The sequence below is a fragment of the Myotis nattereri genome (assembly GCF_964212035.1).
Source record: "Myotis nattereri genome assembly, chromosome: 2".
NCBI lineage: Eukaryota > Metazoa > Chordata > Mammalia > Chiroptera > Vespertilionidae > Myotis > Myotis nattereri.
The window spans coordinates 54301153-54308093 of NC_138076.1; positions in this window are offsets into that span (position 1 = coordinate 54301153).

Below are 6941 nucleotides of genomic sequence, written 5' to 3' on the forward strand. Positions count from 1 at the left end.
CAACACTCCTGTTTGACATAATACTGGAATTCCTAGCCATAGCAATTAAATAAGAAGAAAAAATTAAAGAGATCCAAATTGAAAATGGAGATGCTTGAGCATGTCTGAGAAGATGCTTGGGCAAAGGGGTACAGCCAGTGACCTCACTTCCTGACGATGGAGCCCAACAGAACCCGGAACCCTGGTAACCAGGCAGCCACATTCTATAACTGCCCCTCCCATCTCACTCGGATAGAGACATTGGAGAGGACACCATGTTTTCGAGTCGTCTGCCCGTGTCCCGAAGCCGATGCCTCAAGAGAGGCAGCGATGAGAGTGTGTTTAGTCGTGGCCGCTGCTGGATGCGCACTCAGAGTAGACGACACCTGTGACCCTTTACCCGGCGGGACCCCAAGGTAACACAGGGAGACTTTGTTTGAGCCAGGATACCACTCTGATCCCACCTGAGCAGCCCTGTGTCCCCTACCCCGTGTTTGGGGAGTGGGGCATGAAGGGGGTGTTCATGTGGGGAGAGTCTGTCCTGAACAGGAACAGGCTGGGTTCAAGGGTCAGGACCAGTCATGTTCACACCTCAGGTCAAGGCTGTCTGGGTGGACATGGCGTGTGGGGGACACCCTCTGCTCGAGGTCTATCCTGAGCCCTGGAGGTGAGTCTCATTTCCCCTCAGTGGATGTGTGTGTAGACACAGGGCTGGACCCGATCCGGGAGCAGAAGGTCCAGTGGGCAGCAGCAGCAGTGACTAGGGCCAGGCTTAAATCCTCCCAGTCAGCTCCCAAACATTGTCATTACAGAACTCAACCCAGGCCAAGGAGAGGCCGCAGCTGGCCAAGGAGGAGCAGCAGCTGGTCAAGAAGGAGCAGAAGCTCGTCGATGAAGACTCCCTCCCAACGCCCAGTAGGAAGGGGCCAGTCAGCCACACCCCTGAGGGCCACAGCAGGCCTGAAATGAGTGTGGCCACCTGGGGGTCTGGGGAACCAGGGCCCATGGGGGCAGGGAGAAGGACTCCTCCACCGGAGCCGCCCAGGCCCCACAAGCCTCCAACCTCGAAGCCGCTCAGTCCCAACAGGCGGATGGCCATTTTCAGGTCTGTCCTGCAGTGCTGTGGCTGCCCTAATCACACCAGGCCAGAAGACCTGGAGCCCAAGGAGGCAGAGCCCAAGGGTGAGAAGGTGGGGTGGTGGGGGTGGAATGGGTGGGGAGGTCCAGGTGAGCTTATGGGGAGAGATTGTTGCCGGACACACAGGGAGCACCCCCAGAGCCTGGCCAGGAGCAAAGACTGGCCTCAGGCCACCCACCTGCTGGACTTTGGGCGAGGAGGGCGTCCTGTGGTGGGTCCTGGACTCTAACTGTGTTCTGTGTTTGGGGGGCACAGGGAATACTGGCATGTGGGTGACCTTTTCTCTTCTTACAACTCCATCGCCAGCCCAGGGGGCAGATGCGGCTCCTCCTGTAACACCTACTACAGTCCCTCCTGAGGAGCTGGAGGCAGAGCTGGAGGCCTGTGCACCTCCAGAGCCCGAGACACCTCCAGCAGCCTCTGCAGCTGCAGCTGAGGAGCCAGGGCTGGCCCCCGACAGAACTGAGGCCCCACCAGCGCTGGAAGAAGAACCCTCCCTGGGACCCATGCTGGTTCCTGCCTCAGAGGAGGAGCTGCCTGTGGAGGGGCCAGCACAAGGGCTGCTTGTTAAATGCACTAATCCTGCCCCAAGGGAAGAACTTGTTTTCCCCTCACTCCTTGATATTTCCATTTTCTTTTCTGTTCTTATTTTGTTTTTATGTTCTCCATGGCGTACTTTCTTTTTTGATCTTTTTATTACTTTGGGGTTTGGGGTAAGTTTTGCTTTTATTATATTATTTTTTCTATTTTTGGCCTTCATCATTCCATTGTATGATTCCTTTTAAATAATACATTTATTTTTTTTATTTTTAACTGGTGTCATTTCTGATCATGAAATACATTCATGATGCTGAGCAAGAATCACCACTCTCCTTGTAGAGGCAGTGCACATACCAGTACATCTCAGAGATTCCCTACCTCCCCAAAGGGGAGATATACACTGTGAACACTGGGGAGGGAGCACTGTCACCATTACACTGACAGGCTTCTTCTCTAGTGGGGACCAGTCCTGGGGACAAAGTGAGGCAGCCAATTTTCTAGGGAGCGGTGAGGAGTCCCCTCCTCTGGGAGAACAGTGTGCAGGACCTGTCAAAGTTTTACAGGTGCACAACCACCCCTAGCAGTGCTCACCCTAAGAGGTTCCCTCAATGACATTCTTGCACAAATTTTCAAAGATGCGTTTTTGAGAAACCTATCATGCCATGATGAAATTGCAGGAGATTTGGGAGGGGAAGAGCTCCACCAATCGTGGTCCACAGGGAGGAGGGAAGCTGAGCTGCTGCTAAAGGGGGTGCAGGGGTCTCTATATGCTGACAAATAAAGACCTTAGGGTTCCTCTCACATGAATAAAAGAAGATAATGAAATAGAATTTGATATACTAAAAGAAAATATTGACTTACCGGAAGAAGTTCCTCTAATTTATGACTACTTTTCTGATAATCAAGAAGTTTATGTAAAAAACAAATTTTTTAATTCTTCTTCATTTTGTTTTGATTTAGTTGGGTTTCAAGCCATAGTTCAAACCTAATTTATTCATTTATTTGATGGCTAAGCTATAACCTCTTTGTAAAAATATGTGTTTCAAAATATTTTGTGGAATATAAAAGAAAACATTCCTTTTTTTTTTCTTTATTGATTAAGGTATTACATATGTGTACTTATCCCCCTATTCCCCTCCCCTACCTCCCCACTCATGCCCTCACCCCCCTGGTGTCTGTGTCCATTGGTTAGGCTTATATGCGCGCATACATGTCCTTTGGTTGATCTCTCCCCCTTACCCCCACCCTCCCCCACCTTCCCTCTGAGGTTTGATAGTCTGATCAATGCTTCTCTGTCTCTGGATCTGTTTTTGTTCATCAATTTATGTTGTTCATTATATTCCACAAATGAGATCATGTGATATTTATCTTTCTCTGACTGGCTTATTTCGCTTAACATAATGCTCTCCAGTTCCATCCATGCTATTGCAAATGGTAAAAAATTTCTTCTTTTTAGTTTGGAGTTTTATAAAAAAACTAAAAATGGAACTCCCATTGACCCAGTGATCCTACTTCTAGAAATATATCCCAAGAAACTAGAAACACCAGTCATAAAGGATATATGCACCCCTGTGTTCATAGCAGCACAATTTAGAATAGCTAAGATCTGGAAACAGCCTAAGTGCCCATCAGCAAATGAGTGGATTAAAAAACTGTGGTACATCTACACAATGGAATACTACGCTGTGGTAAAAAAGAAGGAATTCTTACCATTTGCAACAGCATGGATGGAACTGGAGAACATTATGCTAAACAAAATAAGCCAGTCAGAGAAAGATAAATATCACATGATCTCACTCATTTGTGGATTATAATGAATAACATAAACTGATGAACAAAAACAGATCCAGAGACAGAGAAGCATTGATCAGACCATCAAACCTCAGAGGGAAGGTAGGGGAGGGTGGGAGTAAGGGGATGAGATCTACCAAAGGACTTGTGTTCATGCATACAAGCCTACCCAATGGACACAGACATGAGTGGGGAGGTGGGGTGGCAATGGAAGGATAAGGATACATATGTAATATCTTAATCAATTAAGAAAGCAAATTTTAAACAAACCTGAATCACCAACTGAATTTTTAGTAAGTATGATGGGATTCAAATATCTGATCTGACTTTTGTGTTCCAGACTAGCCCAGTGTGATAACGAAAAGAGTAGATAAGCCTTTAAAAAATGAGAATTAAATGGTTCCAACATCATGGTTGAGGACCTTGAGGACCTCATGACACAGATCTGGATTACATGGGAAGTAAGCCTGCAAATTTTTAGAACAGTGGGATTTTTAAATAGGAAATCCATAATAATTATGGATATATTTGGGGGTAGATTCTTTCATTTATCCCTAGTTCCTTCATTTGGTTGTAGAAAGATTGAATTTACCGTTAGTCATATCAGACCTAGCAGATAGCATGTGTATAGACTGTAGCTGTAATTGCAATATTTATAATCACAGAACAACTAATTATTAGCTCACTACAAGACCATACAAAATAACCTTACATTTCTTAGTTTTCATTAAAACTGGGTGATATTTTACTAACTTCTGGTTAATGGAATGTGAGTACAGTGGCCAGATAAAATAATTTCAGATAATGTTTATATCATGTATACATATTATTTTATGTATTATTATATTGTACTAGAGGCCCAGTGCACTGATTCATGCATGGATGGTGTCTAGCTGCCCCACCCGGATTGGGGCCAATTGGGGCCAGCTGGCTGGGGGGAGGAGATGTGAGAGGTGGGCTACTGGGGGAAGGGGTCAAGCGAGGTTGGCCGGCCAGCCTTGCCCCAATTTGGCCAGTTGGCAGGCTGCAGTGAGCATCATAGAGACCAGTCATTCTGGTCATTTTAGTCATTTGGCTTTTATATATATAGATGTTGTATGTTATGTTATGTATGTTATGTTATGTTATGTTATGTTATGTTATGTTATGTTATGTTATCATATTACATTATTCACTTAATCTGGCAACCCAAGATGTGTCCAGAAATAATATATACAATTTCCATGTTTTTCCATCAAAGTAATGGAACTCCTTTTCTCTCTGTTTTTAATCCAGGTTCCTGGAATATAGTCCACATAGGCCCATCTTGTAAAATGCAGATGTGGCCATCACACTAAAAGCAAAGCAGCCATAAGACAGAGAAGACAGGGTACGCGATCACATTTGGGTACAGAGATCTCTCGCAAACCCTAAAAAGGCTACACAGGTTCAAAACAGAATATAACATTGGAGGAAATAAACTTTGATTCTGTTTAAGCCACTGACAAATTTTTTCTCTATTATGTACTGAAATTATATCCTAATACAACACTATACTAACAAAAGCCTTTCTCATTGTCATTAATTAGGCCTAGATTATTTTCTTTTTCCCTTTTCCCCTCCATTTGATAATTTGAGGTAAATTGCACTGTTTGTCACAATTGCTAATAGCCTAATTATGATTAATTGCTTTCCTTCTATGTTCATTAATTGGCCTTAATAAACTGAAAGCAATTTAAACTGTGTTTTGCCCTGAGGACCCTGATCATAATTACGTGAATACAAAAATGACTGAATAGTAAAGATATTTCAGAAATGGGTAAAGAGCCAAAGCCGGTTTGGCTCAGTGGATAGAGCGTCGGCCTGCGGACTGAAGGGTCCCAGGTTTGATTCCGGTCAAGGGCATGTACCTGGGTTGCGGGCACATCCCCAGTGGGAGATGTGCAGGTGGCAGCTGGTTGATGTTTCTCTCTCATCGATGTTTCTAACTCTTTATCTCTCTCCCTTCCTCTCTGTAGAAAATAAATAAAATATATTTTTTTAAAAAAAAGAAAAAGAAATGGGTAAAGAAATGGAATTTTATACTAGGCCGCTTTTTTAAAAAAAATAGCAATTTATTTTAATAGTGAAGTGTTAGGTTCACAGAAAAACTGAGTGTAAAGTATAGAGATTTCTCATATATCCTCTGCTCCCACACATGCATATCCTTTCCATTTTCTATATACCCCCTTTGTTACAATTTGAATGTACATTTTTTTCATAATTGTCTCCCAGTGCCTATAGTTTACATTTCACTCTTGATGTTGTACACCTAGGGGTACGAACAAATATATAATTTCATGGGTCCATATTTATGGTAGTATACAGTACTATTTTCACTGACTTAAAAGTTCTCCGTCATCTGCCTACTCATCCCTAACCCCTGGCCACCACTGGTCTTTTTACTTTTCCCATGGATTTGCCTTTTCCAAAATGTCAAATAGTTAAAATCAATGTAGCCTGATTATCAGATTTGATTCTTTCAATTCATGTTAAGCATTTAAAGTTCCTCTAAGTTTATTCATGGTTTGATAGCTCATTTCTTTTTAGCACTGAATGATAGTCCATTATCTGTATGTGCCACAGTTTATTTACCTGTTCACCCACTGAAGAACATGTTAGTTGCTTACAAGTGGGCCAATTATGAAAAAACTGCTACAAACATCCATGTGAAGATTTTTGCACTGCCACTGAGGCGGGAGAGGCTTCCACCACTGCCGCTATACTCACCAGCTGTGAGCCTGGCTTGTGGCTGAGTGGTACTCCTCCTGCGGGAGCCTTTAAGTACTAGTAAATATCACAGACTGCAATTGCTGGATCATGTGACAAAAGTATGTTAAGTTTGTAAGAAACTACTACCTCCCAGAGTGGCTGTATCACTTTGCAATCCCAGGAACCATGAATGAAAGTTCCCTTTGCTCCACATCCTTACCAGTATTTGGTGTCATCTCCCAGAAACTGGCCATTTTAATAGGTGTGTGATGGTATCTCATTGATGTTTTAATTTGCATTTCCCTAATGACATGTGATGTTAAGCATTTTTTCACATACTAATTTGTCATATGTATATCTTTTTTGAAGTCTGTTAAGGTATTTGTCTGAATTTTAATCAAATTGTTTGGCCATTTGTGAGTTGTTAGTGTTCTTTATATGCATTTGACAACATTTTTTTTTAATGGGATGTGTCTTTAGCAATATTTTCTTCCAGTGTGACTTGTCTTCTAATTCTTTTGACATTCTCTTTAGAAAAAGATAAATTTTTAATTTTAATGAAGTCCATATTATTATTTCTTTCATGGATGTGTTTTTGGTTTTGTATTTAACAAGTCATCACCATACCCAAAGGTATCTGGATTTTCTCCTACATTATCTTCTGGAAGTAATCCTACTCATTCTTGAAACTTATTCTAATCTTTAAAAATATATTATTTTCCAAGAACTTTTCAAAATATAATGTGACATTCTGATAATCTTC